This window comes from Cryptomeria japonica, chromosome 10 (genome assembly GCF_030272615.1).
Source record: "Cryptomeria japonica chromosome 10, Sugi_1.0, whole genome shotgun sequence".
Classification (NCBI taxonomy): domain Eukaryota; kingdom Viridiplantae; phylum Streptophyta; class Pinopsida; order Cupressales; family Cupressaceae; genus Cryptomeria; species Cryptomeria japonica.
The window spans coordinates 359,561,193-359,574,088 of record NC_081414.1 but is presented as its reverse complement, the minus strand read 5'-3'; the positions used below and the strand labels follow the sequence as shown (position 1 = coordinate 359,574,088).

The 12,896-nt window shown below is 32.5% G+C and overlaps 1 non-coding gene across 1 annotated transcript; it reads left to right on the top strand.

The window, feature by feature from the left end:
* Nucleotides 1–520: 520 nt before the first annotated feature.
* On the top strand, nucleotides 521–594 carry TRNAE-UUC (transfer RNA glutamic acid (anticodon UUC)). Its single transcript has one exon. It is a non-coding gene; the product is annotated as a tRNA-Glu (tRNA).
* The last annotated feature ends 12,302 nt before the right edge of the window (nucleotides 595–12,896 follow it).

The window sequence follows — 12,896 nt, the reverse complement described above, 5'->3', positions numbered from 1 at the left end:
ATAACAATTTCATATAATTATTTTGTATCTTATTTTAACCTCTTATTCTAAATTCATACATCTATATGATAGACAAAGAATCAATATTAATAAGAAAACATTTTATTTTAAATAAAATCACTTTACCTTTTTTATCTCACATACCAATGCTCATTATTTATCTAATGTGATCATTATTATGTTTTATTAAGTATGATCATAATTGTCGTTAGCCTTGGAGATTAGAAAAACTGAGAGCAAGAATAAAAAAAATTCCCAACCAAGCCATTATTTTAAAAAATAATCTAATATATTTATCTTAAATATTTATAATGGTACTTAATTTGGAATGGTACTTTTAGTAATTAGAGAAATTTATATACACATAGTACTTTTAGTAATTAGAGAAATTTATATACACATAGAAGGAGGAGGAGTCAGTGAAATTTGGAATGGTACTTTTAGTAATTAGAGAAAATTCAGAATACGAGTCGAAACGGTGTTGACGACTAATATTATTTGTAACAATTGAATTTATATCTCCGTTGTCGTCTAGTCCGGTTAGGATATCTGGCTTTCACCCAGACGACCCGGGTTCAAATCCCGGCAACGGAAAGTAGTCGTTTTGGATTTTATAGAATCAGTAGCAAAATTTTAGCGTTTTATTTCAGATGCCGACATTGAAATTTTGTCTTTATTCTTTTTCCATTTACAAATTTATTGCCACGGCCATGACTATTAAAACACACTTAAAAACCAAAATGTTTCATACTTACAACCGAAATGTTGCCGAGTTAAATTCTTTAAGAAAAAAGTTTGTGAAAGCTCTGCTTTTTGGCATCTACCTACCTGCTTAGTTGCCTACATTTCCATCCGCCACCAAGATTCTCTTACGTGTTGCTACTCCATGCAAATTTCTATTACGTGTTGCATGCACCCTCCATGCAAGATTCTCTTACGTGTTGCATGCACAAAAAGCTACGCCATCCCATCCCTTCCCTTCCCTTCCCTTCCCTACTTATACCTTTCTCCACCCACAGATCTTCCACTATCGTCCCTTGCATTTTCGCATCACAATGTATCCACGAATTGGGTGGTGATGGCCATCTTAGTTCTCATCTCCTTTTGAGTAATGCATCCATAATCCTTCTTTTTCTTGTCTCAGATAGCTACAGAAATAAATTGCGTCTGGCCTCAAAGGTATATATATGCATTTTCACTCAGCCCTGAAGGGGGCTACTAAGACTTTTACATGAGATTATCATTGTAGTAGTGGCAGAGTGCTGATTTGTACTAAAAATAGCTGCGGTTTGGGAATGCATTATGACCCAAGGCCTTTGTTTACTGTACATTTCCATACGAATTGCTGTCGTTCTAGCTATTCCGCCATTGTTACCCCGTAGATCTGGCTGTCTCTAAAATTGCCCCTGCCCTTATTGCTTGTAACTCAGTTGTCTTGAAACCGTAAGACAGGTAATCAATGTTGTAGCTCTATTTGTGGTTTCTCTGTCTTGTAGACTTGTCTGCCATCGTCAGGGTCAATGTTCCATCGTCAGGGTCAGGGTCAATGTTCCATTTTTGGTTTGATAGATGAAGGTATTCTTTTTCTTCCCTTGTCATCCTATCATCTTTTATGTTGGATTGTAGTTTTGTATGTATGATATTACACTTTTTATGTTATTTTGTATGTATTAAATGCTATTTTGTAGGGAGGATAGTCGTGTCCCTTAAATAATTCATTGATGAATTATAAATGGACATGGCTATCCTCTCTAGAAAATAGCATTTGGTACATACAAAATAACATAAAAAGTGTCATACTATACATTCAAAACTGCGATCCAACATAAACAGATAGTAGGACAACGAGATAGAAAGGGAAGCCTCCATTTGTCAAATGAATGGTGGGGCATTCACAGCAACGATGACATGTGAACATATAGGACACAAAGACTACATTTTGAACAGGAAACGTAGGGAAAAGTATGACGTCAAGGATTATATTCCGACCAGAAGGCGGGTATCACAACACCATGTGAGAGGGTATCACAACACCATGTGAGAGAAATCACTGTGGGTTTGAAAGCATTGAGCCAGTGAAAACTCTTCATGGTTTCGATATTTGTCTTATGTAGGTGAAAGTGAAAGGGTGGAGTCGAGGGCATAGCAAAGGAGCAGAATTTTCAAAAAGGGTGCATATAAAATTGTAACCCTATGATTTTTAATTTTAGCTTTTGAATTTTGTAGGTTTTTAAAAAAATGGAGAAATGTATAAGGTTGTAAGGTGGAAAACAAAGAGGGTATTGTTGAATTGGTTCGATTATTTAGAAATTTATAAGATGTAAAAAAATCGCTAATCACGTGATGGGGTACTAAAAAACTGAATCAAATTATTTTTTTATGTTTTCTCATTATGAATGAGATGGGATTTAATGTTAAAATCAACAAATGAAACACAAGGTCGAAAACACGTAGGTTTTTAAGGGAGCACAACTATCATTATGTGGACAGGTCAATGAAATAGGGTGCTAAATTTTTATTTTTTTTGTAACGTTGGAATTTGTTAATTTTTAATAAAAAAATGTAGAAATTGAACATGGGTTGAAAAAGATGGTGGGTTTTGTAATAGGTGGAGCAAATAGTAAAGAATTAATATTAACAAGACATGTTAGTGACATTGTCAACCAATTCTAATTTTGTTATACATTCATCACTTGGGTTCACTGCATTGCAAGCTCAAAAAGTCAACGTCATTTTCGATGGCCATCCTTCTATTGATGGACGGTTTCGTCACTTCACATCTACTCCTTCCGTCATGGCTGCTTACATTAGAGTGCAATACCACGAATGTATGGTATGCCTGTTTTATGTATGGTTGATGGTATTTCTACATACAATGTGCTATTTTGTATGCAGGATAGCACATCCCAAATTCAAGTTATACCTTACAAGACCTATCCCATCGATGGTGAATATGATGTATTGCCTTGCACATGGTACACAATTTGGAAATTATTTTCATTTACAAATAAGCAACTCAACAAAAAAAAAATACTTGTCCTCTTTTTTCTAGAGTAGTTTTGCATAGTAATTTTGTTATAGTTTCAATTTCTAATTTAAGACTATCAATGATCCTCCCTTTTTTAAATCCTTTCAATTTCTAATTTTAGACTATCAACGATGGTCTCCTTCAAATCATGGATTTTTTTGGATCCTCTAAAACCCTAATCCTTGTGACAAATAATTTTTCTTTGTCTCAACAAGCTCTAAGATTTCATTTTCATGTTATTGGAGAATTGTGTGAATAAAAAATTATGCATAGTAATATACTTCTATCATCACTATTCGGTTGAGTGACAATTAGTTTACTCACCTACACTTAAATCTACCAATGTTGCAAAGACCAATGTTGCAAAGGAGGGGGGGCTTGAGGATGATGACAACGTCATCACCACCAAGTTTAATATTGTCACGAACTCTATTTTTCCATAATTATTTAATTAGGAAAATAATGTTTATTTTTCAAATGAAATTGAAATGAAATGAAAATAGAACTGTTAATGAAATAAGATAGGAGATTGAATGTACTGAAATGATTTATATACAATTGAATGATCAGTAATAATTTTTATTGTAAATTGGGATCGTCATTGCTAATGATTGATTGAGTGCAAGTGAATGCAAGAACGGGTGAACAATGATGAAGGCGAGAACATGGTTCAGGTAGAGTTGTTTTAGCTCTGGTATTTTGTTAGAATAGATGGAATCTCTCACACACCACATTAGGATTTATAATTTGCATCTTGAAAAGATGGATGATTTAAATGACCTTATTTGAGTGTTTGTTCAAATTGAAATGATGAATTTGGAATGAGTAGTAGATTGATTTAAATATTTATACATGTGCATTGATTGCATGATTTGAGTGATGATTGAATTAAATCTAAGTTGTAAGAGTGATTGTGAAATATTATGCTTTATTGTTAAAAGAGATGAAATGTGTAAATAATTCGAAAACTAATATTGACCCTAGGTTTTTATGTTTTTTTTAGATATGTATAAATGTATGAAAAATTATACTTATGAGTTTACTTTTGTAAATTGGACAATAGTATAAAATATATATGTATATGGGAAATTGATTCAATCATATACATATATATCTATATAGTTATAAATATCCAATTATCGTGAAATATGATTACTTCATGAATTTCGTTTATATCTACGTAATCATTTGAGATTAAAATAAATATATATACGTATTATATATATGTATATGGATGCTAAATTCGATCATGTGCTTGTGAATACGTATGTAATTATCGAATATGTAAAGAGACTTTTGGAATTAAACTATTTAATGAAAATCCATATTATATATATATATATATATATATATAATCATGGGAAACGGTTTAGTAAAAAAAAAATATGTTAACGAGTTTAATGTTTAATATATATATGAATGAAAAGTCATTATTTATTTATATATAAATATAAATATAATTTAAAAATATATATAATAAAAATAAAATAAATAATAATAAATGATTTTAATAATAATATAGTGGAAAGCGACTTAGCGACCACAAAGGATGGCGGTGATCAGGTTTATTAAATGTTTAAAACAATCATGTTGCAAGCATAAACCACGATGGGTAATGTTGTCCCAATCACCACATTGCAAATCTATTATGGTAGTGGGCAAGTTTGAATGAAGTTGCATGAATTAAGGAAGGCGTGGTGTAAAGGGAGTCGATACATCTCCATTTAAGCATGTTTCATACATGTAACTAACCATCTGGGATGCAGAAGTTGATGAGTTTAGCAACATATTTGGAAGTCACTGAGACTTAGGGAACGTAGGAACTATTGCAAATAATATCGACTAGTAGTGAACGACAGACTTAGAGTTTGGCAGGTCGATATCTATCAACATAGACACACATAGCGGAGACTTGGAAACGATAGCGGTAAACATGCAAATGACAAACACTTAAGTGTTTGAGATCAAATCAAACTCTGCATGCTATCAATAGGTAAACGAAGTTGATAATCTTGTAACTGCTCCATCCAAATAGTAGAGACCGTAGTCTACATTAGATATCAAACACTTGCTGCTAGGTAAACATCAGTTAAGTTGAAGAAGACACTTCGATGTGGAGTAGTAGTGATCAATCCTAATAATGTTTGAAACGATATTTGCAAAGCTTGGTCGACATGTAGACTATCTTTGATAGGATTGAAACTATTTTAAACTGAAAGTACTTAATGAATAACAGATGTGGCTACCGAGATAGTTAAAAACTCTGAGTCAAAGCCAAAAGAATAGCAGCTAACATAGGAGGATAGTAAGATAAATAGCGGTATGAGCTCGATAGAGACACAACAAGAAGAATAGAGAAGGAAAGAGATGAAGGAATAGTGAAGTTATAAAATAGTATATTAGAAGAGCGACAGTGTGAGAAGCATAGAGCAATAAGAAGGTTATTGAAGAGTCTAGAAGGAGAGACATAGACAACAAAGGATTAGAGAATGGAATGTATAAGAGAAAAGGCATTGGAGATTTAGGAGTATGACGACCAAACGTAGAGGATTGGTTATGATCATCTCAGATTTAGCGTCGAATTTCAGAGCATTTAGAATAGAGAAAGAACTAAAGAACAGAGAATGGAAATATCAAGTAGTAAGTAGGGAAGAGAGAGCTCATGAGATAGAAGAGCGCCGAGAAGGAAAGCATTGGAATCCGGACATATTGCCGACAATTTGAAGTTATCAAGGATCATAATAGACCTGGATCGTGCTTCTTGAGGTAGGCTCAAATCTAGTATGTTTTATTGAAGAGATTTAAGAGATAAAGAACGATCTAGATTTAGATTTATGAAATATTCTAATGGAAGAGTTAGAGTCACAATATGAATCAATTTATAATTGTTTAAATTACGATCATGCAAATATAGATGCAATAATGATATATTTTATGAAAGTTTGTTGATAAAACTCAGTGAAACTCTTAGAAATTATATCACCCAATCCTCTAGAAACAGAGTCAGAGGATAGAGAGAGAAACTCTGAAATTGAACTGCAAAAAAGATGAAATATTAGGATTATGACTTATTAAATAGTGAAGTTGATATCATAAGAAAAGACTTACACTTTCAAATTAGATCCTTGCATGAAGAGAAAAGAGTGTTATCGGGCATCTCGTTAAAAAAGGCCATATAGATAGGCGCTTTATGAATTTTCATCATGTTAGATTGTTATTATGGTAATTAGTAAAATTAGTGAGTTGAGTATTTAAATCATGAAAAGTCACATATTAGTAATTAAACTAAATATGATGTTTTGAGAAAAGAGGTAAATGAACCAAGACACATGGAAAGATAGAGAGCTTAGATGTATAAAACTTAGATTTCTAAACCATAAGAAATGGAATGCATGTTAATGATTACGCTATTTAAATGTTTTGATAATTGAATAAAAGAACATGTACTCATTTTATTCAATTTATATAAAAGATACATACATATGTTACACCTTCTTCTTACTTTGTATTTAATCGAATATTTTTGATGAAATTATATTTGCTTTTCAAATTGCGAAAGATTGTATTCATTTACGTGAAAGTAACGAAATAGTGTTTAATTTATGAAAGTGATAGGGAAGATGTTATTTCAATTAGTCAAAAGATTGTATTCTTAAAATGTATTCTTGTTTGTGGGAACCAAGCTATGGAGAGGCTTGTGTATAGAAAGTTACCTTCCAGGACGGGTGCCGAATATGGAATCTTAGAAAGAATAGTTGCTTTTTCCAACTATTTATTTTTGTTGTGCATGGCATTATACTTGGCTGAGTAATGAATTGAATTATCCATAGAAATAGATGGAATTATTTATTTTATGCTCTTTATCATATCCTTTATTGATAATGAATGCTTGTTTCTTAAAAGAATTAGAAAAATGAAAATGATTGTATCATCTAGGCACGCACCAGATTCCCTCTTGTCTTTCGAATTCTTTGGTTAAAACAATTCGTGCAGGGTCGGCTATTCTTGATTGACCAAGAATTCCGAGGAAGCGTAAGCTTCAAGGTTGGTGGAAAAAGCGCCTGAATCTTGTTCTCGTCTTCATTCAAAGGACTGAAAGGAAGTGACTCAGAATGGAGATCAACGGATGTATCTCACCTTCTTTCTATTTGTATATTACTTAAGGCGATATGAAAGCCTAAGTAGGGAATAAGGATATGTATATATTGAGAAATTTGTACCTTTCATTTTACATGAAAATTGTATTGACTCTTTGATATATATGGTTGTTTTATCAACTTATTGATATTTTTTTATATTATGTATGAAATAGACTTCTTAATTGACCTATGAGTTTATTTATGAATAAAGAGTAGATTATGTCTTATATAGATTAATTTACGTCTTTACAAATATTTACCACCAAGATTTCATAGCGGCTAATGAATTAAAAGGATATCTCTCAAAGATATATATACACACATGTATATTCAAATTTTGTGTATTTATCTCCACGATATTCATTTTATTTATAACTAGAGAGTCTTAAGTGGTGATATACAATAAAATGCATTCAAAGAAAATTTGATATTTGAACTAATATGACATGTTATATATCCTAATGACTAACTCTACAAAGTAGGATTGCCAACAAAAAACAAAATCTAACAAGATTTCAATACTACATCTATTTGACCAACATTGGAAGTAATTCCTTAAATGCCTATATAAGCTTTGGCTTTTCTGTTGTAAAGTTTTGCTCTTACCTAAAAATATTTACCTATTTTGTGATAAAGTTTTGTATTTTGCTGGTGTGAGACTTGTTTTGGGTTGAAAGCTCAAAAGTTTTGAACTAGTAAATGTAGTGTGCTTTCAGCCAAAAACAAATCTCACACCAACAAACTACAAAACTTTACCACTAAATAGGTAAATGTTTTTAGGTAAGTGTAAAAAATTTCAACATAAAAGTCAAAATTTATCTATGCATTTAAGAATTGCATCAAATATGTAGAGTGTCATTCTTGGTAGATTTTGTTTGTTGCAAATAAGATATATCGCATGTAATATCAATTCAAATATCATAATTGCTTTGAATGCATTTTATTGTATATCACTACCTAAGACAATTTAATTATAAATAGAATGAATAATATAGAGATAAATACAAAGAGTTTTCTTATAAGAAATTTACATGTGAATATGCATCTTTAAGAGATATCTTTTGAACTCGTTGGTCAATATAAAATATTGACCTAGTAGATATTATCAAACTTGGTAATGATGATGTCATCATTATCCTCAAGCCCCTCCTCTTTTACAACATTAGAAAATTTAAGTCATAGATAAGTAAACCAATTGTCACTCAACCAAATAAGGCAAGAGATGAGTATGTCTCTATACGATTTGTTATTTGTAAAAAGTTCCCAAAAATATGGAAATAGATCTTAGAGCTTGTTGAGACAAAGCAGAATTCTTTAGCATGTGGATTAATTTACTAGTTCAAAACTTTTAAGTATCATTGAGAATCTTAAATTGGAAATTCAAACTCTAGGAAAATTACTATTCAAACAACTAAAGAAAAGAGGGCAAGTACCTTTTCTTGAATTAGGCATGATTTATGAAGAGAAATTAGGTTTGAGTCACTTATTTGTAAATGGTTTGAAATAGCCTTGCACATGGGTTAAAATGATTTATCGTAATTATAATTGGGGGCGGGTTTGTACCTCCTAATTAGAAAACCCATTATGGAGGTTATTCCCTTGTGTGTGGGTGTTATTTGAGCTTATGTTAAATATATTGGAGGTAATAGTCACCTCATCCTATTCCTTGTTTGAAAAAATGGTTGTCATGTCATATAGTTGAGATTGTGGCAACTCCTAGTTGTTCCACCACTTGTATAGGTTTCCTTTGGGGTTGTGAGTGTTATCAAGTGTGTTAAGGTGAAAATGTGAGATAAATTATTCCCCTATCATACCCTTATGTTTTATTTGTAAGAGAACGCGATCATGTTAGAAACCAATCATCTTCATGGTGTCGTTCCACTCTTCATAGGTTCACTGTGGTAGCTCTATAACATAATTTTTAAATCTTTTATTTGTTCCAATTTCTTGGAGCAATGGTGATGTTGTCGTGTATGCTTGTTGTTGTGCAATGCAACATGTCATTGTTGTATTTTAAGTATTGCCATTGTTCTTTAAATATATTTATTTGGCTAATGTCTTGGGGCATTACACTATCACCAAATGCACACCTTGGATGTGTCGGTTATGCTCTTGGATATTTGATAGGGAGACATTTGTTTCTTTTCAAACAAATAACATGTATCCATAGATTGGTCATTCTTTCCTAAATTGATTTGAGGATGAAAGTTGATATATATATATATATATACTTGGATGATGATATGAACAATGAGGATTTTATCTTTGAATGAATGATTAAAATTGATTGAGATGGGTGAAATATATTCATTAATTAAGAATAGACAAGAAGGATTATTAGGGCTCCTTAGTGGGCTCTAAAATGGGTGAGTGTAATTAGTCTTTTTTATTTATTTAGTTGCACTAATTAGTTATGCATGGGTTGAAAATAGAAGGGAATGTTGGGGAGTTATAATTTAACTTTTGTCACATGAAATTGCACCCTTTTGGAACCAAGTCCAACATTTCAATGATACAACGGAAACAACCTCAAAGTACATGGAACCTGTGCAAGTGAGCTTGAATATTTGGAGAAGGCCAGCATCCTTTCTAATCTAAATGCACTAGTGTTGGTCCAACCCAACATTGCATAAATCCATGAACTGTCATATTCTACTAATGCCAAGGAAAAAGGGGATAAGGAATGCATTAAAGGGAAAGGGATGGTGATGCACCTAGATTAAGTGATGTCTTCCTACCCACTACAACACACGAAATCAATGAAGATTTCCAAAAGAACTTCACACAAATCTTTGTTTCACAAACTATGCAGACACATATGGAGGTAAAGAATTTACCGAGCACTAAGAGGGAAGAAGAAGTCCGTAAGTAGTCCCTACAAATTTTTTTCACACAACATACATGTATGAAAAGAGTGGAAACATTTATTCAATAATGGAGGCATGCATATGTATATGTATATGTATATGTATATGTATATGTATATGTATATGTATATGTATATGTATATGTATATGTATATGTATACATATACATATATATACATATATGTATGTATGTATGCATGTATATGTATATACATACATACATACATATATATATATGTATGTGTGTATGTATGTATGTATATACACATATATATGTATGTATGCATGTATGCATGTATGTATGTGTGTATGTATGTATATATGTATATGTATATATATACATATACATATATACATACATACACAGATACATACATACATACATGCATACATATACATATACATATACATATACACATACATACATACATACATTTTATATATGCACACACACATACATGTACATATACATTTTATATATGTATGTATATATCTGTGTGTGTGTGTGTGTGTATGTGTGTGTGTGTGGATGCATGAGTATATATGTATATGTATAGGTATATGTATATGTATATGTATATGTATATATACACGTATGTATGTATGTATGTATGTATGTATGTATATGTATATGTATATTGTAATGTCTTTTCGTTTGTAGTCTTGAGATGTTTGGATCCCAACATTATTTTGACTTTGTATCGAGGCATGTATAGGTGGTGATTGTGCTTATTGATTTTCCAAGTGTTTCATCCATGTTTTTTTTTCGTTATTTATTTTTGGCTTGTGTTACTATTTTGCTTGGTGTGTTGAATTACCACATGTACGAGACACACTTTCTCAATAGGTTGTTTATTTGGTGTTTTACAAGTCTAGATGTATAGTGTAATTAATGCTTCAATAATTCATTAGAGTGTTATATATTATTCAAATATGGATTAAATGTTATTACAATTTTATAATGTTTTGGTGCATTGAGTTATATGTTGTATTTGAGGTTTAATTTCATAGATTCTATATTTATGGATGTGTGGATGTGCATTCTATGCCTTATTCTATCGTACCTTGTTGGGTGATCATGTTATGCTTCAACTATATTACATTGAGCAAGTACACTTGACATTTGTGGAATGGCTAGAGGCACTTGGGTATTTCTCTGCTAAGCTCCACCTGTTTGAGTTGTTCCCCAACAATGGTTATATGAAGATATCACATTGGTCATAACTATTTGCCCTACTCATCATACTCGAGTGTGATCCTCTATTATATTGATCAATTTTGACTCAGATACCATATTTGAAAGGAAATTCGCAGCCAACTTTATGACAATTTCCACATAACCCAAATTCAGATTTTAACCAAATCAACACATAAGATCCACATGCAAAGAATAGACAACATACTCACAAAATGTGACACAAGATATACCCTGGGAAAACCCTCATGAGGGAAAAACCTAGCCTCCAAAAGCATCATCCACCATGTATTATCAGCAATGCATCCATTACAATACAACTATGGAAAGCCTTCAAAACCCAGCCATAACCAAGCACTCCATGTGATCAAGCATGAATCCACACATCCCATGTCATGCTTCCTCCTTCATGAATGCTAACCTGGCTTCATATCCCAAACAACTACCCTTGTGGTGCTTTTATAGAAACAAGCAACCACAAAACCACTAAGTGGTATTACATCAAAACCATGTGCCCAAAACCATGTGACAATAAAATAATATTTTCCTTACCAACCTTTTAATGTTTTCCTTAACTACCCATGACCCACATTTAATATTGGGTACTTTATCACAATTACATTCCCCAATATAAAATAACAATACCAATGTGTCAATACAACTCATCAAGTGGTTACAAGAACATCCAAAAGGATCTCTACATGTTGCACGTCCATCTAGGTGCTCCTAAGTGCAACAATACAATGATATTACAATTTAATTCTTTGTCCACCTCACACAATAATAAAATAATGCAATAATAAACCATTATTATGCAAGGTGTGCAACACCATTTCCCAACATTCTCCCACTTGTTGTATACATTGCATAAGGGCCAAGAAGTAATCTGCCACATGAACAAGAGATTGATCTCTCCACGCACATATACCATCATGGAATCCAAGTGCTCCATGTGCTCAACCAAGATACCTGCAACAAGAACAAAGTGACCACCATCTCATACATGAATGCTCCCACCCTCCATCATGCCACTGCCACTGGACATGAAGAGGCCATCCAAAGAGAAAGCCACACAACCTGTCGCAACAAATGATAAGTCCTGCACCAACTGATATCTGAACACAAACACTAATCCAAAGGTATCCAATGCAAGAGTAGCTCTTTTACATAGCTGAAACAACACCCATATCAAGTGCTAACACATCAACTATACATGCCTTCTAGGCATACAATCAAGTGAATAACATTTCATCAACATATGCAACCTGTAACATGCAACCACAAATCCCAAGTGCAATACCTGCCACGTATGTACACCAAAGAACTCCCACTGCATAGGTAATGTCAATATCAGAAATGAATCCACTAAAAAACACATCATAGAAGTGTAACCATGTAGTATCAAGAACATCCACATCATATGAACATCAAAACTGCAAGTACCACTCTCACACCATGTCTCCAACATTCTCCCATGTTCTCCACACCAACAAAAGAAAGAGATAAAGGAACCACCATGTCATCTCCCACATGACATATCATAAATACAAACCAATAAGCATATAGCTCCAAAAAACCTCCAACCAATGTAATGTGAATACAAACATCCAGGAAGATAATCGAAACAAAGAGAGAAACACTGCAAACCAAATTCTGTAGTATGTCCT